Here is a 26,320-nt window from a genome sequence, read left to right on the forward strand (position 1 = left end):
TTTCTTAGTATGATTGATTGTTTATTTGATAGATAATTTCTAAGTGTAATTCCTGTCTGTCCTGTAAGGCATATTCTATATAAGTTTACAGATTCAGCTGTCTTATCAAATTTATCTGATGTAACCAGGTGGAAATATCCATGAAAGCATAACGTTGAATTAATTTTAATAATAATTTGAAATTTTAGTTTTTTTCCCCAAGGAAACTAAAAGTGAATAAATTACAAGGTTTCAGGACAATGTATGCAAGACTGGTGATATAATTTTCTAGATGTCAATAGGAACCAGTAAGACGGTTTCTAAAACTATACATGCACTATAACAAATATTTTTGGGTATATATATCAACAATGTTTGACTGAATCCTATGAAATATTTGTTTGAAATATAGTTTCTCCCTGAACTTTTTGGATACAATTTCTCTCTGTTTTCATTAAAAGCAGTATGTGTAGATTTTTGGGTGCAAAGATGCATCCAAGCATCCCCTGCACTGGATGCCAAGATGGAGAAGATCTCAACAGCAACCATAACCCTGGACCCCTGGTGCTATGGTACACAGGGAGAAAGGTGACCCAGACACTGCAGAACACCAGCATGCTGAAGGTTGAACTTGGCTTCGTTGAATGTGTCTGGCAGATTCTTTGCCAAGAAAGCTGTGAGTGAAGCTACCAAAGGGCCAGCAGCCAAGTATCCTAGGACACAGTAGAATGCCATAATGGAGCCCCTTATTTGCACACAATCACATGTGGCCATGCTCAGAATGTTCATCAATATCAACAAGGGAGGAGAAACTGCTAGCCAAATTGCACAGAATACATTGCAATAAGGAATATATGGGAATGATAACCAGTTAAGGCACGGATACTCAAGGAAGTTTCTTAAACCCTTCCTGGTCTCCTGAGCTTGAAAGCAAAGAATGACAGTGATTGTTTTAGCCAGAACTGTGGAAACATACAGTGAATACAATACAAATGTGATTTGCTGTAAGATACAGGTACCTCTATTTAGGATGGCAATGAAGAAAAAGGAGCAGAAAACAGAACATTGTGACATGATTAATATGTAGCTGAGGATTCTGTTATTGGCCTTCACAATAGGAGTGTCATGGTGCTTCACAAAGACCCAAAGTACAACAGCTGTGAATGCAGACAAACAGAAGGCAATTAAGGCAAGAGCCATTCCCAAGGGGTCTTCATAGCTTAGAAAAATCACGTCTTTCTGAATGCATTTGTTCTTTTCTGTGTTGGCATACTGGTATTCTGGACAGTTCACACATTGATCCATATCTGATGTCCAAAGAAAAGTTGAGTTAGTGCTGCCTTAGAAACTTTATTGATAAAGGTATTTCAAGTAAGTGTTGAAAGGATTATGGCAATGCTTTTTGATGCTAAAATGTAATTTCAAGGACATTGATGCACAGCATTGCTTTCAGCTCATATTGTTCATAGAGAAATAAGGAAAAATAATAACAAGAAATTATTTCTTTGTCTATTTAACATTTTTTTATTTTATTATATTCAATGTTATCAGAAATAAAAGATTTCCAAAAGCATTTTTTTGTTCTATGTTGACGACAAATTGTATATTAAACTGAGAGAAAATACCGTCATAATCCACCATGTTATTGGGTATATTTTATAAATACAAAACCATACACTCACTGTTTCTTGTGATAATTGACTGCTTTATAAATTCATCACATACTATGACTCTGACTTTACTGCAAAAGTACCTGTAATAGATACTTGAAAATTCACTATCTCAAAGTCTTTGACATAGAAAAAACACTAAATTGAACAGGTAGGCTGTGTGCATGTGTACATATTTATATGTATATGTTCGTGTAAATGTAAAAATTGCATTATTGAATTTAGGTAATTCCTCACATAAGTGATATAAAGGTGGAAAATGAGAGGAGATATAATATCGATGTTTGAAAAGTAGGAAATATTAAACAAATAAACTCTTAGATGTATATTCATCTGGCAATAAGTAAACAAATGTTTTGGTTATTGTCCCTGAGATGCACTTATATTAGCACTGAAAAAAAACAAAAAACAAAAAACAACAACAACAAAAATCCTCTGTTAATACTTGGCACTAGGAAATACTTCGCTTTGATCCCTTCTTCATTTGCAATGCTGACCACTTTCATCCTTGCCTCATCTCCGTTCCTATGTGGCTTAGTATCTGTGAAGTACTCAAGGATAAAATCACTATTGAGATACAAAATCAGTAAAATAACAGTGGAATCCTTGAGTAAGTGTAGTAACCCAGATGATTTTTCTTAAGCAATAGGATTCCTTTTCTAAGTTATAATTCAGAACCTGGCTACAACTTTAAATGTGGTTGTATTTGAAATTGATTTTCATGTCATTTCAGAGAATGTTGATGTGCTTGTTTGGTTTTCAGAATTCTTATCTAGAATAATGCCTTTGTGGAAAGCAATTATTTGATAAGTTTCCAAAAAGCCTAAGAAGTTGGTTAGCTATACATAGAATATTTTACTCTAGCAGAGAACCTGAGTTCAAATCCCAGCACAGATGTCTCATGAGTGCATGTAAATGTAACTACAGGAGTATTATATCCTCTTATGTGTACCTATAAATGCATTACCAATCCCAGACACATAATAATTAATATATTAAAATGTTTTATGGACTTTCTTGGAATTCATTGATGTAAATATTATTTATTTTTTGTTTTTAAAACTAAAACAATTTCAATATACTTTTAGAAATTATTTTTGAGCATAGTGTAATGTTGGTATGCATAACTTCAAAAGAGATATTCTGAGAACATTGCTTAGTTATACTCCATGCATCATGGGAATTAAGTCAGATTGTAAATGAATTAACTGCCATACCATCTCACAGGCATTATACGTCTTTTAATAACTTTAATCATTATATAAATTGAAAAGCAAATTAAATGAAAAACTAACTATAAACTTTATGCATGTTGCCAATCCTAAATAATAATTTTAATAATGGGTGGTTTGTAATATTCTAAATATGAATCTTATCATATATTCCAAATCATGGGTTTACCATTATTCCATACTTTCTTGATTCTTATCACATTTGGCTTTGAACATGATCTTCAGAATTTTACATACAGAGCAGTTTCTCATAAATTTTCAAATACTTTTGTGTTCTATATTAATCTTACAGAGAACATGGATTTTTGTACCTGGCAGTCCCAAAATCTAGTCCAATAGATTTTCTTTTACATTAGGTACTTCATGGGCTCTTATATGTACATGGTGTGCATAATCATATATAGGATAAATATATTGATGAAATTTAAATAATTTAATTCTTTTAAAAAGTGTGACTAAAATCTAATGCACATGTTCTTGTATAATAAATTATTTTTTTGGGAAAAATCTTGTGGAGAATTCCCTCATATTGTAGTTTTATTTCCTAAAATATTTTTTCAGAAAATGTAATCTGGCATGAATTTTCAGTGAGTCAATATGTGGTTCAAGGCACAAGGTGTATGTGTTTGTTTGTTTCTTCATTTATTTTTGGCATGATTTATTAAGTATTTTTTTGTACAACTAGTAAATTAGAAAAATGATATATTTTATACTTGAAGTTGCCTTTTAGTTGACTTCACAATCCCAGAGGGCCCAAGAGTAATATATAGTTGCAGGATTTATCAGAGCAGCAAACACTCACTTGTCTCATTAGAAATTTCATTTTCAGGGCAGGGGCTGCAAACAAAACAGCAGGCTGCCATTCCCTCCTTCCAGGTTTTTCTGAATCCAGGACTACAATCTGCACTGCACACAGAGGATGGCATCTGAGCAAAAAATTAGACACATACTACTAATGAGTTTTAGCTTTTTTTTATGTTTTATAATAGTATATTATGATACAATGAGCTTGTTTTATGTACCCCAACTGATTGACATTTTACTCTATCCATTTTTAATGACCAGACAAGCATATTGGAAATATATTAGAGAAATGGTGGATAATTTATCAATGTCCAGTTAATCCAAAAAAAGAGCTGATGGTGAGCTGTGTGTTAAATCAAGAGATTGCAACCTGATGATTTTTTAGTTAATTATTTTCAATTTAGTACTAAGTACTGTGAACAGACAGAGGGAATTTTAACTGGAATATTTTCTCAACCAACACTAGACTGCTCTCAAAACTTTCAAGTCTTTTCTTATTTGGTAATTGATATAAGTTTTCCCATCTCACTGTTAGCAGCATAGCCAGTAAATAGTGCTCTTTTGTAGTCTATGCCTTAGTTCCAGTCTCCAGATATCCACACTTGTATTCTTTTGTCTATAAACCATACATCAAATCACACCTTCTTTTTCATGTTCCTTAATGATCAAGTTAAATGAAAGCAACAGAGAAGCATATTAGTATTTGAAGACACTTGTAAGAGGAACAGTATGTCTTTTAATCACTGATAACAAATATGATCTTGAATAAATTACCATTTCAAAGCATGAGAAATTGTATATAAAAAACAATGGAAAATGCAGACACTGTTTTAATATGGTTGGAAATGATAAAGTGATGTGTAGTGATGTAAAATATGGAGTGTTTCATAAGGTTAAAATGCTCCACAATGGCTACAAATACTCGAAAAGGCTGTATGAAAATTAGATTGTTTAAAGTTAATTGAAGATTTGAAGGGTTATCCTATGATTTTCATATTGTCTCACCATGAAGTATCCCTAGATTAATTCATACAATGTAGATCAGAGTACATTTCTTCTTTTTTACCCATAATTTTCTTTAAATTTATGTTAACACGGTAATATATTAAAGACTATTTTGAGTTAGAGTACTAAAAAGTGCATACTTTTACACTTCACACTATTTTATTTTAAGGTAGTATTTCTATATCACACATGGCAGATTTAAACTCACAATATAATTATTTCTGGCAAGAAACAATTATTTTCAGACTACTGTCTCTAAAGTGCTTGAATAAAGACATGAACCAATAAAACTACTTGTCATTATTTCTGATTTCAATGGATAACAATTTTCTCTCCATGTATTGTCAAGAGGTTTGTGAAAGAAAATGTCATATCAATATGATATTATGTTCCTTGCTTTCTATCACTTGTTTGATCTCTTTTACTCTGAATGAATTTTGGGCTGGGTTAACAGCCATTTCTGAACGTTTATGGAAAAAAGTGTAATTCTATATTGTGTCCTGTATTACACTCAAAGAATTTGCTTATGTGAAACCATGCTTGCATCTGTGGATTTGATTCTCTCTGTTCTCACGGTATGATCTTTCTGTTGTGTTATTTTTCTTTGGTAGGTATTTTAGTCAAGAACTATTCCACACATATCAATCAAAATATGGTTATCTAATTTCTCTTTTCCCTCTTATTACACATTTTAATGTTTTCCTACAATTTTATAAGGAAAAGTTCTCCTGTTTTATGTGAATGAGTCTTCACATCTTCTGAAGTGAACAAGGACTATCTTAAAATATAAAAAAGAGTTCTTGTCATTGATTTCCTTTAGAGAATGTTACCAAAAGTATTCAACTATAATGGAAAAAATTTTTCCTTTGCTCTTATTGCTGTATTTGATGGGTTTTAATAGCTATTTATTTGTCTGTTATAATAATTCTGTCTACATATTTCTTTGAAATACCTATCATCTAACTTGAAAGTGTGAAGGAGATTCTTAAAGTTAATTAAAAATTGATGATTCTGTGAATATGAATTTTTGAAAATGTATTTATTAATGAACCTGCTATATGTCCTTCTATTATATGGGAAAACATTTTTTAGTATAATGACAAGTGTTAGATTATGTATCTTAGTGTTTCATAACTATAACATTAGTCTCACTTGTATCAACATGGGTTCCAGAGGTGTAAGTTAAGGGAGGAGATTACTGTGTAATACCAACAATGATATGAAAAGAATATTGTTCACTTTAAAGAAAGAATACCAGTGTTAAAGAACAATTTAATAGTCATTATATTTCAGATAACGTTTCTGATATGACAAAGCTATAACTTATGCATGCATGAAATCTTCAGAGAATTAGTAAAAATATGTTAAAAATGAAAAAAAGAAACATAAAACAGGAGCCTAGAATTTGGGTCCTGATGTGACAAAATATTACATTTCAATATATTGCAGTATTACTGCTGTGAAGTATAAATCAAAAAGTTACTACACACCTACCTTTCTACTTCCTGTGACCAAGTGAATCATGTCTTCATATAAGTGAAAGAGTCTACCATGTGCAAAATATGGGCTGAACTTTCCTATCTTCATCTTAATCCGAAGGTGTTGTGAGAAATTCTGAATGTGAACAATGTCATAGTCTTCCTGTACTCTCTCTGTGTGTTTCATAATCACTCTGTCTCCATGAGAATTAGTAAAGTGGGTTTTTCTGAGAAATGAGTTTACCTAAAAGGAAAGCATAGCAGAACAATGTACATACCATTGCTTCAAGCCATAAACTGTATTATAATTTCATATTTAAGGCAAAATCATTTAAAGAATGAAAGAGAAAAATCACAAAATAAAATTGTAAAAATGAAATAATCAGGTTTTTCGTGGAGGGCCTTCATCCATTTAGACTTGAGATTTTTACATGACAATAAGAATAGATGAATTTTCATTCTTCTATTTTTTTCACTAAATATGTCTTTATATCATATTATACCTAAAATACTCAGAATACAGAAATACAAATAATATTGAAGAGAAAATCATCAATTTTATGTGATGGCAAACCCATTAGAATAGCTGTGAATTTCTCAACAGAAATTCATTTTTTTTAATTTTAACATTTTTTTCTTTTTTCCATCTTTATTAAATTGGGAATTTCTTATTTACATTAAAAATGTGATTCCCTTTCTCGGTTTCCAGGACAACATCCCCCTAAACCCTCTACCTTCCATTCTATATGGGTGTTTCCCTCCACATCCTACCCCATTACTACTCTCCCACCAAGAATCCCGTTCATTAGGGTTCCATCCTTGGTAGGACCAAGGGCTTCCCTATCAACTGGTGCCTTACTAGGCTATTCATTGCAACCTATGGATTTGGAGACCAGGGTTAGTCCATGTATAGTCTTAAGGTAGTGGGTTCCTCTCTGGAAGCTCTGGTTGGTTGTCATCGTTGTTCATATGGGGTCTCAGGCCCCTTCAGCTCTTTCAGTCCTTTCTCTGATTCCTTCAACTGGGGTCCTGTTCTCAGTTCAGTGGTTTGCTACTGATATTCACCTATGTATTTATCATATTCTGGCTGTGTCTCTCAGGAGAGATCTATATCCTGTTCTTGTCAGCCTGCACTTCTTTGCTTCATCCATCTTATATAGTTTGGTGGCTGTATATGTATGGGCCACAGGTTGGGCAGGCTCTAAATGGGCGTTCCTTCAGTCTCTGTTATAAACTTTGCCTCCCTGTGCCCTGATAAGTGTATTCTTGTTCCCCTTTTAAAGAAGGAGTGAAGCATCCGGATTTTGGACTTCCTTCTTCAGTTTCATGTGTTCTCTGCATATAGAGTAATTTGAGCATTTGGGTTAATATCCATTGATCAATGAGTGCATACCATGTATGTTTTTCTGTGATTGGGTTACCTCACTCAGGATGATATTTTCCAGTTCCAACCGTTTGCTATGAATTTCATAAAGTCATTGTTTTTGACAGCTGACTAGTATCCCATTGTGTATATGTACCATATTTTCTGTATCCATTCCTCTCTGGAAAGGAATCTGGGTTCTTTCCAGTTTCTGGATATTATAAATAAGGCTGCGATGAACATAATGGAGCATGTGTCTTTGTTATATGTTGGGGCATGTTTCGGGTATATGCCCAAAAGTGGTATAGCTGTGTCCTCAGGTAGTGCAATGTCCAATATTCTGAGGAACCTCCAGACTGATTTCCAGAATGGTTGTACCAGTCTGCAATCCCACCCACAATGTTCCTCTTTCTCCAAATCCTTGCCAACATCTGCTGTCACCAGAGTTTTTGATCTTAGCCATTCTCACTGGTGTGAGGATGAATTTCCCTTATGCATTTGACTTGCATTTCCCTTATGACTAAAGATGTTGAACATTTCTTTAGGTGTTTCTCAGCCATTCAATGTTCCTCAGCTGTAATTTCTTGGTTTAGCTATGAATCCCATTTTTAATAGGGTTATTTGTCTCCTTGCAGTCTAACTTTGTGAGTTCTTTGTATATTTTGAATATAAACCCTCTATCAGTTGTATGATTAGTAAAGATCTATTCCCAATATGTTGGCTGCCATTTTGTCCTAACAACTGTGTCCTTAGCCTTACATAAGTTTTGTAGTTTTCTGAGATCCCATTTGGCCATTCTTCATCTTAAAGCAAAAGCTATTGGTGTTTTGTTCAGGAGATTTTATCCACTGCCTATGTGTTCAAGATTGTTCACCATTTTTTCTTCTATTAGTTTCAGTGCATCTGGTTTGATATGGAGGCCCTTGATTGAGTTGGACTTAAGCTTTGTATAGTGTGATAAGAATGGATTGATCTGTATTCTGCTACATGCTGACCTCCAGTTGAACCAGCACCATTTGCTGAAGATGCTATCTTTTTCCATTTGATGGTTTTGGATCCGTTGTCAAAAATCAAGTGGACCATAGATGTGTGGGTTCATTTCTGGGTCTTCAGTTCTGTTCCACTGGTCTATCTGCCTGTCTCTGTACAAATACCATGTAGTTTTTAATCACTATTGAGCTGTAATACTGCTTGAGGTCAGGGATACCAGAAGTCCTTTTATTGTTGAGGATAGTTTTAGCTATCCTGGGATTTCTGTTATTCCAGATGAATTTGCAAATTGTTCTGTCTAACTCTATGAAGAATTGGGTTGGAATTTTGATGGGGATTGTATTGAATCTTGGATTGCTTTTGGTAGAATGGCCATTTTTACTATATTAATTCTGCCAATCCGTGAGCATGGGAGCTCTTTCCAACTTCTGAGATTTTCTTCAATTTCTTTCTTCAGAGACTTGAAATTCTTATCATACAGATCGTTCACTTGCTTGGTTAATGTCACACTGAGGTATTTTATATTATTTGGGACTATTATGAAGGGTGTCATTTCCCTAATTTCTTTCTCAGCTTGTTTCTCTTTTGTATAGAAGAAGGCTACTGATTTATTTCAGTTAATTTTATACCCAGCCACTTTGCTGAAGGTGTTTATCAGGTTTAGTAGTTCTCTGTTAGAACTTTTGGGGTCACTTAAATGTACTATTATTAATCTGCAAACAGTGATTCTTTGACTTCTTCCTTTCCAATCTGTATCCTTTGATCTCCTTTTGTTTTCGGATTGCTCTGGCTAGGACTTCGAGAACTATATTGAATAAGTAGGGAGAGAGTGGGCAGTCTTGTCTAGTCCCTGATTTTAGTGGGATTGCTTCAAGTTTCTCTACATTTAGTTTATTGTTAGCTACTGGTTTGCTAACATTAGCTATATGGTTTTTACAATGTTTAGTAAGGGCCTTGACTTCCTGTTCTTTCCAGGGCTTTTATCAAGAAGGGGTGTTGAATTATGTCAAATGCTTTCTCAGTACCGAATGAAATGAACATGTGGGGTTTATATTTCAATATATTTATATAGTGGATGACATTGATGGTTTTCTGTATACTAAATGATCCTTGCATACCTGGCATGAAGCCTACTTGATCTTGATGGATGATTGTTTATGTGTTCTTGGATTCAGTTGGCAAGAATTTTGCTGAGTATTATTGGGTCAATATTAATAAGGAAAATTGGTCTGAAGTTTTTGTTCTTTCTTGGGTCTTTGTGTGGTTTAGGTATAAGAGTAATTGTGGCTTCAAAGAAGGAATTCGGTAGCACTCAATATGTTGCAATTTGGTGGAATAGTTTAGACAGTATTGGTATGAGGTCTTCTATGAAGATCTGATAGAAATCTGCACTGAACCCATCTGGCCCTGGGTTCTTTTTGGTTGGGAGACTTTCAATGACTACTTCTATTTCTTTAGGAGTTATGGGGTTGTTTAAATGGTTTTTATGTTCCTGATTTAACATTGGTACCTGGTATCTGTCTATGAACTTGTCCATTTCCTCCAGATTTTCAACATTTGTTGAATACAGGCTTTTGTAATAGGATCGGATGTTTTTTAGATTTCTTCTGATTCTGTTGTTATGTTTCTTTTTTCATTTCTTCTTTTGTTAATTTGGACACAGTCTCCGTGTCCTCTGGTTAGTCTGGCTAAGGATTAATCTATCTTGTTGATTTTCTTAAAGAAACACCTTTTGGTTTTGTTGGTTCTTTGTATAGTCCTTTTTGTTTCTACTTGGTTGATTTCAGCTCTGAGTTTGATTATTTCCTGACTTCTACTCCTCTTGGGTGTATTTGCTTGTTTTTGTTCTAGACCTTTTAGGTGTTCTGTCAAGCTGCCGATATATGTTCTCTCCTGTTTCTTTCTGCAGTACTAAGAGCTATGAGTTTTCCTCTTAGCACAGCTTTCATTGTGTCCCATAAATTTGGGTATATTGTATTTTCACTTTCATTACATTCTAAGAAGTCTTTAATTTCTTTCTTTATTTCTTCCTTGATCAGTTTATCACTGAGTAGGACATTGTTTAACTTCCATGTATACGTGGGCGTTCTTTCCTTATTGTTATTGAAGACCAGCTTTAGCCCATGCTTGTCTGATATGACACATGGGATTATTTCTGTCTTTCTGTATCTGTTGAGGCCTGTTTAATGCCTGATTATGTGGTCATTTTTGGGGAAAGTACCATGTGGTGGTAAGAAGAAAGTGTATTATTTTGTTTTAGGATAGAATGTTCATAAATATCTGTTATGTCCACTTGGTTCATAACTTCTCTTAGTCTGCCTATATCTCTGTTAATTTCTGTTTCCATGATCTGTCCATTGATGAGAGTGGGGTGTTGAAATCTCCTACTATTATTTTGTGAGGTGCAATGTGTGCCTTGAGCTTTAGTAATGTTTCTTTTATGCCTGTTGCTGCCCTTTAATTTGGAGCATAGATATTTTGGGTTGAGAGTTCATCTTGGTGTATTTTTCCTTTGATGAATATGAAGTGTCCTTCCTTATCTTTTATAATGACTTTTGGTCGAAAATTGATTTTATTCAATATTAGAATGGCTACTGCAGCTTGCTTCTTCAGACCATTTGCTTGAAAGGTGTTTTTCAGCGTTTAACTCCCAGGTAACGACTGTTTTTTCCTCTTAGGTGTTTTTCCTGTAGGCAGCAAAATGCTGGGTATTCATTACATATCCAGTTTGTTAATCTGTGTCTTTTTCTTGGGGAATTGAGTCCATTAATGTTGAGAGATATTAAGGAATAGTGATTGTTGCTTCCTGTTATCTTTGTACTTGGAGGTGAGATCAAGTTTGTGTGTTTGTCTTCTCTTTGTTTTTTTTGCAAAACGATTAGTTTCTTGCTTTTTCTAGGGTGTAGCTTGCCTCCTTGAATTGGACTTTACCATTTATTATCCTTTGTAAGGCTGGATATGTAGAAAGATACTGTGTAAATTTGCTTTGGTCGTGGAATATCTTGGTTTCTCCATCTATGTTAAATGCAAATTTTGCCGGATACAGTAACCTTTGCTGGCATTTATGTTCTCTTAGGGTCTGAATGACATTTGTCCAGGATCTTCTGGCTTTCATAGTCTCTGGTGAGACGTCTAGTGTAATTCTGATAGGTCTGCCTTTGTACCTTACTTGACGTTTTCCCCTGACTGCTTTTAATATTCTTTCTTTGTTTTGTGCATTTGGTGTTTTGACTATTATGAGACAGGAGGACTTTCTTTTCTGGTCCAATCTGTGTGGAGTTATGTAGGCTTCCTGTATGTTTATCAGCACCTCTTTCTTTAGGTTATGGAAGTTTTCTTCTATGATTTTGTTGACAATTTTTACTGGTCTTTTGAGTTGGGAGTCTTCACTCTCTTCTATACCTTTTATCCTTAGGTTTGATCTTCTCATTGTGTCCTGGATTCCCTGTATGTTTTGGGCTCATAGCTTTTTCCATTTTACATTATCTTTGACCGTTGTCTCGGTGATTTCTATGGAATCTTCTGATCCTGAGATTCTCTCTTCTATCTTTTGTATTCTGTTGGCTATGCTCGCATCTGATCTCTTCCCTAGATTTCCTATCTCCAAGATTGTCTCCCTTTGTGCTTTCTTTATTGTTTCAATTTCGATTTTTAACTCCTGGGTGGTTTTGTTCCTTTCTTTCTTCTGCTTTTTTATTTTTTTCTCCAGTAGTTCTTTAAGGAATTTTTGTGATTTCTCTTTTACGGCTTCTACTTGTTTACTTGTGCTGTCCTGTATTTCCTTAAGGGAGTTATTTATGACCTTCTTAAAGTCCTCCATCATCATGATCAAATGTGATGTTAAATCTGGATCTTGCTTTTCTGGTGTGTTTGGATATTCAGTGTTTGCTTTGGTGGGAAAATTGGGGTCTGATGATGCCATGTTGTCTTGGTTTCTGTTGCTTGGTTTCCTACATTTTCCTCTTGACATCAGGTTGTCTCTGGTGTTACCTTGCTTTGCTGTTTCTGACAGTGACTTGACTGTCATATAGGCCTGTGTGTCAGGAGTACTGTAGGCCTGTTTTCCTGTTTACTTTCAGCCAGTTATGGGAACAGAGTGTTCTGCTCTCAGGCGTGTATTCATTCCTGTCCACTGGCTTTCAGCTGTTCCTGTGGGTGGGAACCAGAATGGTCTGCCCCTCCTTCTCCTGGGCCTCTATGCAGAGGGAGCCTTGATGTTGCTAGGAGTTTTCCTTTAGAGTCATAAATGTGGGCAGAGAGTAGTCTCCTCTGGTTTCTCAGGCATGTCTGAGCCTCTGAAGATCTAGCTCTCCTCCCCCATGGGATTTGGATGTGGGGAGCTGTTTGACTTGGTCTGTTCAGATGCAGGCACAGTCTGGACCACAGGGCTCCTGCAGCTTGAGTCCCCCATCTTCCTGTGCCCAGATACACTAAACAGTTTCCTCTTGGGACAGGGATGTGGGCAAAGGTGAGCAGAAGTGAAAGTCTCTTCTACCCTGCAGTCTCAGGATTGCCCACACTTCTAGGCAATCATCTCTCTCTCCCACAGTGTTTGGGATCAGGCAGCTGTGTGCTGAGATCAGTGAGGTTTGTGCACCAGCTAGAAACTGGAAGTGTCTGATCTCAGAGGAATTTGCCTTTTTGTGTCCTGAGTCCAACAGGCAGATCACTTTGAGCAGAAAAGTTGGTCTTACCTCTGGTCTCAGGTCTGAAGTCTCTCCTCAGTGATAGGTTTCAGCTCTCTGTGAGGGCTGTAACCAGAAGGGCCCCCCTACTTCTCCTGGGTCCCTGTGCACAGGGGACCCACATGGCGCTAGGCATTTTCCTCTAGAGTCAGAAATGAGGACAGAGAATAGCCTCCTTTGGGTTCCCAGGCATGTCTGCCCCTCTGAAGGTCTAGCTCTCCCTCCCACAGGATTTAGGTGTAGGGAGTTGTTTGACAGGGTTTGTTCAGATCTGTGCAGAATCTGGACCATAGGGCTCCTGCAACTTGATTGCCCCTAGCTTGCTGTGCCCAGATGCACAGGAAGTTTACTCTTGTACCAGGGATGTCAACAAAGGTGGGCAGAAGTGGTGGTCTCTCCTGCCCTGCAGTCTCAAGATTGCCTATACTTCTGGGTGATCAGCTATCTCTCAATTTCCATTCTTCTACATGCTGACCTCCAGTTGAGCCAGGACATTGGTGAAAATGCTTTTTTTTTTTTCTAATGGATGGTTTTGTCAAAGATCAAGTGACCATAGGTGTGTGGGTTCATTTCTGGGTAGTCAATTCTATTCCATTGATCTACGTGCCTGACTCAGTACTAATACCATGTATATTTTATTACTATTTCTCTGTAATACAGCTGGACTTTAGGGATGGTGATTCCCACAGAAGTTCTTTAATTTTTGAGAATAATTTTTGCTATACTGGGACTATTTGTTATTCCTAATGAATTTGCAATTTTCTCTTTCTAACTCTGAAAAAATTGACTTTTATTTTCATGGGTATTGCATTGAATCTGTATATTGCTTTAAGCAAGGTGTCCATTTTTACTATATTAATCCTGCCAATCCATGAGCATGGGGTATCACTCCATCATCTGAGATATTCTTTAATTTCTTGCTTTAGAGATTTGTACTTCTTGTCATATAGATCATTCACTTGCTTGGTTAGAGTTACACTGAGGTATTTCATATTAATTGTGACTATTGTGAAGGGTGCCTTTTCCCTAATTTCTTTCTCTGCTTGTTTACTCTTTGAGTAGAGGACGTCTACTGATTTGTTTGTGTTAATTTTATATCCAACCAATTTGTTGAAGTTGGTTATGAGCTGTAGGAGTTTTCTAGTGGAATTTTGTGGTCACTTAAGTATACTATCATATCATTTTCAAATAGTGAAATTTTGACTTCTTCCTTTTAATTTGTATCCCTTTGACCTCTTTTTGTTGCCTAATTGCTCTGGCTAGTAGTTCAAGTACTATATTGAACAGATAGGGAGAGAGTGGGCCAAGTGGATCAAGATCTTCCACATAAAACCAGATACACTGAATTTAATAGAAAAGAAAGTGGTGAAAAGCCTCAAACACATGGGCACTGGGGAAAATTTCCTTAAGAGAACATTAATGATTTATGCTTTAAGGTCAAGAGTAAACAAACGGTACCTCATAAAATTGCAAAGTTTCCATAGGTCAAAGTACACTGTCAATAGAACAAAACAGCAACCGACCCACTGGGAAAAGATCTTTAGCAATTCTACATCCAATAGAGGGTTAATATCCAATGTATATACAAAGACTTCAGGAAGTTAGGTTCCAGTGAATCAAAAACCCCTTTCAAAATGTGCTACTGAGCTAAACAAAGAATTCTCTACTGAAAAATATCAAATAGCCAAGAAGCACCTAAAGAAGTGTTTAGCATTCTTAGTCATCAGGTAAATGCAAATAAAACAATTCTGATATTCCACCTCACACTGGTCAGAATTGCTAAGATCAAAAATTCAGGTGACAGTACATGCTGGCAAGGATGTGCAGAGGAGGAACACTCCTCCATTGGTGGTGGGATTGACAGCTGGTTCAACCACTGGAAATCTGGAAATCACTCTGGTGGTTCCTCGGAAAATTGGGCTCAGTACTACCTGAGGCCCAAGTTACATCGCTCCTGGACATATACCTGATGGTTGCTTCAACATATAACAAGGAAGCATGCTCCACTATGTTTAAAGCAACCTTAGTCATAATAACCAGAACCTGAAAAAAATCCAAATGTCCTTCAACAGAGGAGTGGATACAGAAAATGTGGTACATTTTCAAATTGAATACTACTCAGCTATTAGAAACATTGTCTTCATGAAATACATAAGTCAATGGATGGATCTGGAAAATATCATCCTGTGTGAGGTAACAAAATCACAAAAGAATATGCAAGGTATGCACTCACCTATAAATCCTTCTTAGTCCAAAAGGACAGAATAACGAAAATACAATTCACAGACCACCTGAAGCTCAAGAAAATGGTAGAACAAAGTGTGGCTACATTAGCCCTTCTTAGATGGGGGAACAAAAATGCTCACAGGAGGAAATAGTGTGACAAATTGTGAAGCATAGTACAAAGGAAAGGCCATCCAGAGACTGCTACTCCTGGGGGATCCATCCCATGCACAGGCACCATCCCAGAAAATATTGTGGAGGTCAGTAATTACTCGCTGACAGGAGCTTGATACTGTCTCTTGAGAGGCTCTGCAAGAAGAGCCTGACATATACAGAGACGAATGCTTGCAGCCAACCATTGAACTGAGAACAGGGTTGACAATGGAGGAGTTAGAGGAAGGACTGAAGGAATTGAAGGAATTTGCAACCCCATAAAAAGAACAACAATATCAAGAGACAAGAAACCCCAGAGCTCCCAGGGTCCCAGGGATGAAATCACCATCCCAAGAGTACATATGGATGTACCAAAGGCTTCAGCTGCAAATGTAACAGAGGATAGCTTTGTCTGGCATCAATTAAAGGAGAGACCTTTGTTCCTGTCAAGTCTTGATGCCCAGTGTACTGAAATGTCAGGTCAGGGAGGTGGGAGGTAGTGGTTGGTTGGGTGAGAAAGCACCTTCATAGAACCTGACAGAGTATGGATTGGATAGCGGATTTCAGGAGGGGAAACTGGGAATGGTCATAACATTTAAATGTAAATTTAAAAGATCGAATACAAGAAAAAATATTCTAAAAATGAAATTGCCATAATATTCTAAGAATTCCAGTTCTCTCAGACAAGACTACCAAAAACAAACTGACAAAAATGCAGAACCAAACAGATATGAAAATCACACACATACATATACACACAAACACATTAATATATAGAGAGGCTCAAATCTTTTCTGTGTAACACATATAATAGAGCTATACATTTATTTACACACAAATATACATATATGTTGACACACAGATTTAAATATTTAGGCACGAAAGTGATATATATATATATAAGTATATATATATGCACAGATATGAAATTACACAAAATACATAAATACATACACTGGCAACTCCCACACATACACACACACAGGCACACACAAACAAAAACACAAACATACACAGACTGACAACAACAGACAGGGAGAGGTAGAAAATTAAACACAGGTCCTGAATGATATTGACACTCAGAGAAATTTATACTCACACATAATGACCAAAATTCAGGTAAAGACCAAGACCAGCACAAAGAAATAGGCAGACACTTACAGTGTAAAGCAGATACAAATGCACATAAGCACATACAAACACTCACAAAATATATACAGTGTTATACAAAGACACATACTCTCACAATCACACTAAGAAACATACACACATATACAAACACACTTATAGAAAGAAATTCATACATACAAAAACTTTTGCTCACATCCACAGTCACATGGATACATAAACATATACATTCAAAGCAAAACAAGTATAAACACAGATACACAGAAAGTATAAAAATATACATATATTCAGTGTAAAAGATACAGTAACACCTATAAACATATTTTTGTAGATGGAACTGACTACCAACTCAGATTAGAAGGGGTATGCTGATGGATATTCAGGTGCTCCCTATGAAACTACAAATTTTAATTGATAAACTGTGCCTTAATTTTCCATTCATATTTATAACAGTCACTAGATTTCTTTTTCTTTAAAAAAATTTAGAAACCAATTTATTTTGGAAAATATTTACTATTTCATTAAGTGTGTGCAACTGAGAGATTCTAAATGGCAATGCAGTTAAAAGACAACAATCATCATCCATTAGAAGAAACTCTATAGTTCCAACTGCACCAGAGCTAAGGCTCTTCTATAGCCTCCAGACCTAAAACCTGCCCAGAGAGAGCTTGTCTCTCAGGAGTGCTCTCATTCCTAAGTCCACAGGTAAGTGCCCAGTTATGCTACACTAACTATACAAAGAGGGACCCACGAGAAGCACATATGGCACAGGAACCATGGAGGAACCTTGGAAAGATCCTTCTGGCCTGCAAGTTTTAGATACCCCAGTACACAAGAAGAGCAAGATTAATATTTAAAAACACATTTCATGGTGATGATAGAAGATTTTAAGAAGGATGTAAATAACTCCTTGTAAGAAATACAGAAGAACACATTAAAACAAATATAAGCGCTATTAGAGGAAACATAAAAATTCCCTTAAGAGTTACTGGGAAACACACCAATAAAGTGATGTCATTGAACAAAACCATCCAGGATTTAAAAATGGAAATAGAAAAAATAAAGAAATCACAAAGGGAGACAACACTTGAGGTAGAAAACCTAGGAAAGTGATCTGGAGCCATAGATGCATGATTCACTAATGGAATACAAGAACAAGAAACAAGAATCCCAGGGGCAGAAGATACTATAGAAAACATTGACACAAAGTCAAAACAATGCAAAATATAAAAAGGCCCTAACCCAGAAAATTCAGCAAATATTCCCAAATTAAAGGACCAGTAAATATCTTCATACAAAATTCTAGAAGAAAACTTCCCTAACCTAAAAGAAAGAGATGTCTAAGGAACATAAAAGAAGCCTACAGAACTCCAAATTGATTGGACCAGAAAAAAATTTCTCCTGTCACATAATAATTAAAACACCAAATCCACAAGACAGAGACAGATTATTAAAAGCAGTAAGGACAAAAGGTCAAGTAACATATAAAGGCAGACCTATCAGAATTATATCATGCTTCCCAAAGAAAGATAAATGATAGAAAACACTGGGCAGAATCCATACAGACCCTAAGAAAAGAGAAACGTCATCGAATATACTATACCCAGCAAACAATCTCACTTACATAAACATATACAAAATCATTATATGGCAAAATCATTATATTCTACAACAAAACCAAATTTACACAATATCTTCCTACAAATTCAGCCTTACAAAGAAAATAGATGGAAAATTCCAACACAAGTCAGGAAGCTACATGGTAGGAAAAGCAAGAATGTAATCTTCTTTTGATAAATCCAAAAAAAATAGCCACTAAAACATAATTCTACCTCTAATAACATAAATAACAGAAAACAACAATTCTTGCTTCCTAATATCTCTTATCATCAATGTACTCAATTCCCCAGTAAAAAGATATAGACTAATAGAGTGGACATATAAACAGGACTCAGCATTTTACTGCATAGAGGAAACACTCCTCAGTGACAAAGACAGCAAGTACCTAAGAATGAAAGTCTGGAAAAAAATTCCAAGCAAGTGTTCACCGGAAACAACCTGGAGTAGCCATTCTAATATTGAACACAATCAACTTTCAACCAAAAGTTATTAAAAAATAAAGGAATACCATTTCATATGCATCAAAGGAAAAATTTACCAACATAAACTCTCAATTCTGAACATTTCTTCTCCAAATGCAATGGAACCCATGATCACAAATAAATTTATTAAGGCTAAATCATTCCTTGTATTACACACAATAATAGTCGGAGATTTAACACCTCACTCTCATCAATGAACAGTACATGGAAACTTCAGAAACTAATCAGAGGCACATTATAAATAACAGAAGATATGAACCAAATTGGGAAAAAAAAAGATACCTGTAAAACATGTCATCCTAAAACAAAAAGAATATACCTTCTTCTCAGGATCTCATGGAACATCTCCAAAACTGACCATATACTCATTCATAAAACAGGCCTCAACAGTTACAAGAAAATAAAAATATTCCCACACATCCTATGAGATCACCATGGATTAACGCTGGACTTCAAAAACAACAGGAAGCCCATATACAGATGGAAGTTGAACAACACTCTACTCAATCATAACTTGGTCACGGAAGAAATAAAGAAATTGAAAGCTTTTGAAAATGTAATGAAAAGGAAATACAGCATGACAAAACATTTTGGACAAAAAGAACATAGTGCTAAGAGGAGAACTCATAGCTTGAGAGCCTCCACACCCCTCCAACAACAAAAAACAAAACAAAACAAAAAAGAACAAAAACAACAACAAAAAACAAAAACAAAACAAACAAACAAAAAACTGGAGCATGCATACACTATCAGGTTGACAGGGATTTACAGCACACCTGAAAGCTCAAGAACAAAAAAAGTAAATACACTCAAGAGGAGTAAACAGAAGGAAAAAAAAATCAAACTCAGAGCTGAAATCAACCAAATAGAAGCAAAAAGAACTATACATGGAATTAACAAAACCAGGAGCTATAACTTTGAGAAAAATCAAGAAGATATACCTAAACACTTAGCCGCACTAACCAGTGAGCACAGAGACTGTGTCCAAATTAACAGAATCAGAAATTAAAAGGGAAACATACGACAAACTGAAGAAATTAAAAAAATTATTACATCCTACTGTAGAAGCCTATACTGAACAAAACTTGTAATTCTGCACGAGATGGAAAATGTAGAGCAATGACAGGATTTTGTGAGTGGGTGGGGGTGAGTTGGAGCATTTTCATACAAGTAGGGGGAAGAGGGTTGGAAGTAGAAGAAAGGGGATAACATTTGAAATATAAAAATAGAAAATATCCAATAAAAATAGAAAAAGATAAAGAAACTCTACCTTCAAGCAGTGAGTACTTGCTCCTTTCCCATTTCTTATTTCCTTATTATCAATCTCTTGCAGATTATTGTCATGGAGGGCATGGGCCATGGCATACACAGCATTATATATGCTATGACTATAATCATTAAAGGCCATGTGAAACTTCTGTTCTGTTATCCACTCCAATGAGGCATTGGATGAATAGTTTCTCAATATTTTACAGTTAGATCCTGAGGCTTCATAGCTAAAGTACTTCCACTCTGGTATTAATAGATTTAAATCTCTGCTTCTGAGATGGTCCCATGTCTCGACAAAATTTGTAAATGCAGGAATTTCACCGTGGTGGTGTAGAAATGTCAGAGTACCATAGAATGTGCCATGAGTTAAGTCTCTCATACTTGTCGGGAAATCCAACTCTGATTTTGTGACCCAAATCCTCTGTATAACTGGAGATACCCACATTCTGAAGCTCAATTCAATGATACTGTATGTCTTCCCATAAATGATAATAATATTTGTGGATGACATCACTATTTGATTGTAGTACATTTCAGTTTTTTCACAGAATGAACGCTCATGGATTGACATCATGTTAACAAAGGCAAAGCAAATTTCCTTGTTTTGGGTCTCTTTTTTCAAGTCTGAGAGAAATTGATGGCCTTCGTCATTATCAGAGATGACAAGCCCAACCCAGTTCCAGTTGAAGTAAAGTAAGAAGGAGATGATTGCCAATGCTAGTGATGTGTCCTTTGGGGTCATCTGATAGAGATAGGGAAATTGTTCATTATCACTGAAGATGGAATGGAAAGGTCCATAGGAAATCTGAAGGAACTGCAATACAGAGAGCAGCATGAGGTGGAGTGCACTTAAAAAACTTGTAATCATATTTACCTACAAACAGTTGTTTACCTATGACTTTTCCTCTCATCACTGATTCAAATGAGCAAATGTGGAAGCCTGGTACATCTACTTCTAAAGGGAACAGCAAACATAACTGTTTGACAAAGATATAATAAAACACATTTACATGTTACAATAACTTCCATTCTGTCATTCAGCTTTTGTCTTGGTATCTGTGTATTCAATGTTTGGAGAGATTTTAATGTATTTACAACTTGGGGGTATTTGGCTAATTGTTTTTTAAAAGTCATTTACGCCTTAATCCAGAAATATTTCCTCTACTATTTAACAGGAAAGTCTGATGCATAACTGATTTAGCTTTCAGGAACATCTTTTCTTGTCTTGCCCTACATGTAGGCATTCCTTGTACACTAGAGGTTGTGACTAACATAAAGATGCTATAGATCTCCTTCAGGGTAAGGCTCCAAAATACTTTGTGGATATCTGCCTCTGTCCTCCTAAGGAAACAGATAATCAGAACAAAGTAAATTTAAAAATGTAAACAATATTTGGCTGCATAAAAGTGTAAGCAGCATATCATATTAAAAACCTCATCCTAAAAAATATAAAAATAAATGAAGTGAAAAAAAAACCTCATCCTAATAATTACCCAAGCAATTTTGCTGCAAAATTTTTCAGACTCATAAGTTGTATTTTTTGAGGCGATTAGCCTGAAACAAAGTTAGATTTAATCGAATTATCTCTAACATACAAAGTTTCTTATAATGATGGAAAAATAATCATGTGGAAACATATGAAAGAATGAGGTATCAGAACCCCATAACCCCTCTTTCTTAGAAAATTCACTTATGAAGTTCCACTCTTATATCTTATGAGGAGGAAACAAATGAAAAACAAGATAAAACATAGCAATAAATTCCACAAAGATATGACTGAATCATTAGATTATTAAAGAAAATGATTTATACTAACTATAGCAGTATGTTGATGAAATTTTTGACAGAGGATCTAATGACAGTAGATACTATGACCCTTAGTGGTTCGTCAAACACTCGCTGCTAGTAAAATGGTTAACTCCACAGAATGGATTGGAGGTTTTCATCCTGTTTAGTGATACTGAAATGTCATGAGCTGCCAGACTAAAAATGGTTTATCACCATGCCTTTGCAAAGGTATTCCAGATAATTAAATTTGGGTTAAAGAGAAAATGTTTGTGAAATAAATTCTGTTCAATTATAGTTTATCACTGATAACTAAACTTATATAACACTACTATGATGGTAAGTGATAAATGTGGTATTTGAAATTTTAACAATGATAGTCTACACCTAAACCAAGATGAAGATAACACATATCTAGGAACAGAAATATTTTCTAGGTTTAGGAACAACATGAATTAATCTCTGCTTAATGAGATTTGTATAAGTAAACACTCTGACTGCCAGTCAATGCTGTAAGTCTCTCTGCCACCATGCCAGACTCAATTCTTCATGGCCTCCTGTATTTTTCCTTTCAGGAAACTGTCAATGTCTGGATGTCACACCTAGCAGAAGGGCTATCATGTCTCTGATTAGTAAGTACTGTGGAACTACGTAGATTGATATAAGCACAAGTACAATCTCATCCATTAATTTTCTTAATGTCTATCAAAGTCTGCCAAAGAGAAATGATGTAAGAAATTCCTTGCCTATGATAACTCACACGTGGAAAGGAGAAGATGTCCAAGTCTCTACAAAGTGTTAGAGATGATATCCAATTCAGCCCTGTAAGCATAAATGAACACATAGTCTCTTCATTACAGACATAATTAGGTAAAGGCCTATAAAATTTTTCTTTAAATATGTGGAGTGCAGTTTTTCCATCACAATAGCTCAAAGTATGTTTTATAACCAAAGACATGTTTGGTAAAAGATCAGGGTTCCTGTTGATTTCCTCCATTGAAAAGGCTAATACCAAGGCATATTTGTTGGTTTTAGTTTTTTCTCTGTAAAAGAGCACAGTTTTTATTATGGACAGATGTTTAAACTATACTCAATAAAAGCACTATTCTGTACACAAATCTTCTGCATCTTATCTTTAAAGATGCAAACAATTGGCTTCTGTTCTGAGATTGGGTTGACATGATAACCTAGAAAATAGCAAACACTTTAGAAGTTCATGTCAGTGTGTCTCCCATAAATAAGATATGTTCTTTACCTCTTTTACAGAGAGGATTTCCATCTCTGCTTTTGAGTGTTTAACCAGAAAGTAAAGAGAAAACAAAAGATACAGACAAAGCAGTAATTCTGATCATGCCTTTATTTCCAAATTAATAAGCAATATAAAAATATCTGTGTCATGAGAGATATTGAGTTCATGATATTTTCTTGTTAAATTAGCTGAATTGGTCAGGAGCTTAAAACATGATTTATTTATCAGTGCATAAATGCCTTTCTGCAGAAACATTTGTTTTCTGTACTTACAATCACTTATAATTAGTGACCAATATTCTTAACATCTCCCCCTCATATCTACCCTCATCTTGTTTATTGTTTCTTTCAATCTTTTGGTGAAAAAAAGTCTTAACTAAATATATAAATTTAAATATCAAACATGTATTTGGTAAATCATACATGACTATGCATATATATATATTTGAGCATTGATTACTTAGGACCTAAGAGTGCAATATATCTGAGTGTTATATTTTATTATTTTTCCAGTTGTTTTTATATCTTTGAACATAAATTCTTATTCTATTTCTCACATCAAACTTTATCCCACTCTAACAAATTTAATTTATTTTTTCTTTTATTGGTTATTTTTTATTTACATTTCAAATATTATTCCCTTTTCCAGTTTCCCAGAAATAAAGCCCTTACCCCATCTCCCTCCCCTTCTTTCATAAGGGTGTCCCCTCCCCATCTACTACTCTTACTTCTTCCTTCATTCCCCTACACTGGGGGGACCAGCCTTGGCAGGACCAAAGGCTTCTCCTTCCATTGGTGCCTAACAAGGCCATCCTCTTCTAAATATGCAGCTGGAGCCATGGGTCAGTCTTTGTATAGCCTTTGGATGGTGGTTTAGTTCCTGGGAGCTTTGGTTGGTTGGCATTGTTGCTCTTATGGGGTTGCAAGCCCCTTCAGCACTTTCAATCCTTTCTCTAGTCCTCTAACAGGTATCCTATTCTCAGTTTAATAGTTTGCTGCTAGCATTCCCCTCTATATTTGACATGCTCTGGCTATGCCTCTAAGGAGACAGCTATTATCAGTCCCCTGTCAGCATGCACTTCTTAGCTTCATTAATCTTTTCTGAGTATTTTATAAGATACTTTGCTGCAAACTATACTCACTTCAAATGTGTAGGTATATACTTGTGCCAGGTACTTAGTGCAGATATTAAGGGCTTGCCCTACCACCCAAGTATCATTCACCTACTTTCTATTTACAAAGGAATGGAATATATACACTCTGAGTACTTCTCATCATTATACCTTAATTTCTAGTAAACGTCTTTGACAACCTTTCCAGTTATAGTAAAACAATGCTAGCATCCCACTAAGAACTGGGGAAATAAATAACTTGCAGTGATATTTGTATGTGCCAGTATTATATGTTTATAATATAGAAGAAATTTTGATATGATATGATGATTTCTGTAAGAAAAGTGGGCTATAAGACAGTGGGAATGGAATAATACCATATTGTGTTTATGTTTGTGTAAAGAATAATATCTCCAGTATCAACCTTGTCATTTAATATAATCTGATCAGTAAACAATAAACATATGCCTATATATTTAATGATTAATTTGAGGTAAATACAATTAGGTTTTCACCAAAACTGTATCTCTGTGGTGTTTTCATTCTATACTCTATAAAATTGGTGATTTTATGATATTGTCTATTACCACACACCACAAGCAATGAATTTGAGAGAATAAATTTGCTTGTATGTAAAGTTTTTAATTTTCCATTAAAATTTTTACTAATATACAAAAGTAATTTAAGAATAAACCTTGTTCAGTACTCAACTATTTTCTCCAGTGAAACTTTAGGAAATATCAGTTACTGAAGCTGTATGGGTAGCCTAGCAGTCTAAAGGGCTCTGTTTTAAAACAACTATCAGAAACTCACTAAAATGAGTAGTGACAAGATATTGGAAACATGTGCCCCTATATTTTCTAAAATTACTGCAAAAAGTCTCCTAACATATAAATATCATAAAGGGGTCAGATATTAACAAACTTAGACATGCAAAGAGTAGACATGTTTCTAAAACAATGGCAAAAATCTTATGGAAAATTCCTGTATCTCAGTTCTCAAATGCTACAGCTGTCCCACACCATAACTGTAACCTATGCCAGTGATAAAAGACATAGGCAGTCACCACTGTTATTGATAGCCTCACTATTCCAAGAGTGTAAACATATTATTTAATTCCATTTATTTCAAATATATTTTACTCTAAAGAGAGAATGCCAAACTAAACTGTATAAAAGACAAAAGCCAGTGATTATATATGAACAATTTGAAGCACACAGTGACAGGCCTTTCAGGTATTTAATTTTTTAAAACAATCAGATGTCTTGCCCTCTAATGACCTAAGTATTCCTTGCTCATTACATACAAACATATACATCCAGGCATTCATATGAAGTATGTGTTTCTTCTCTTTACAAACTAGATGAAGCATTAGAAGGCAAGAAGTGACCACATGCAATGAATTTGAGAGAGTAAGTCTGCATATATGTAAAGTTTTTGATAAGTGTAGGCACCATGAATATTACTGGAACCAGCATATGCTCTAGGAGAAAGACATTGATGGAAGAATTGTAAGCATAGTTTATGACCATTTATTTGCAAGTGCTTGGGATAAAATCAATGAAATGTTACAGGATCAAATGAAATAAATCATACTGTCTAGTGTGGAACATAAACTGTTATTAGGAGGGCTTTATGTGAATGATCCATGTAGATATACATTTCTTCCTCAGCTTCCAGGCTTTAAGTCAGAGATCGCCTAGAAGAAAAACAAAACCTTCACTGGATTAATTTAAAGGAGAAAATAGGATTGAATCTATAAAATAATTAAGCTTCGTTAGTGGTTTTCAGACTTAGAAACATGACAGAAGACTCAAGGTTTTACCTAATCTTCATCCTCAGAACACTCAAGAAATATGAAAGGTGTCATTTACATGGAAAATACAAATGCACTTACAGGACATTCAAAGTCTCATTGAAATAATCTTTCTCCATAGGCAACTGAACTGCTCCAAGGATGAAGGCACAACTTATATCCAAGTCTTTTTCCTTGACTTCATTCAAATTTGTTCTCCAAAAGCACCAGGGATCAATGAAATTTGCCATGAGAAGTGGATGGTGGAGAAGGAAAAATACTACCATCAAAATGAACAT

The 26,320-nt window shown here is 35.2% G+C and overlaps 1 pseudogene; it reads right to left on the minus strand.

The window, feature by feature from the left end:
* Window positions 1-365: 365 nt before the first annotated feature.
* Window positions 366-26,320, minus strand: LOC116893432 (annotated as a pseudogene).

Source organism: Rattus rattus, chromosome 2, assembly GCF_011064425.1.
Source record: "Rattus rattus isolate New Zealand chromosome 2, Rrattus_CSIRO_v1, whole genome shotgun sequence".
Classification (NCBI taxonomy): Eukaryota; Metazoa; Chordata; class Mammalia; order Rodentia; family Muridae; genus Rattus; species Rattus rattus.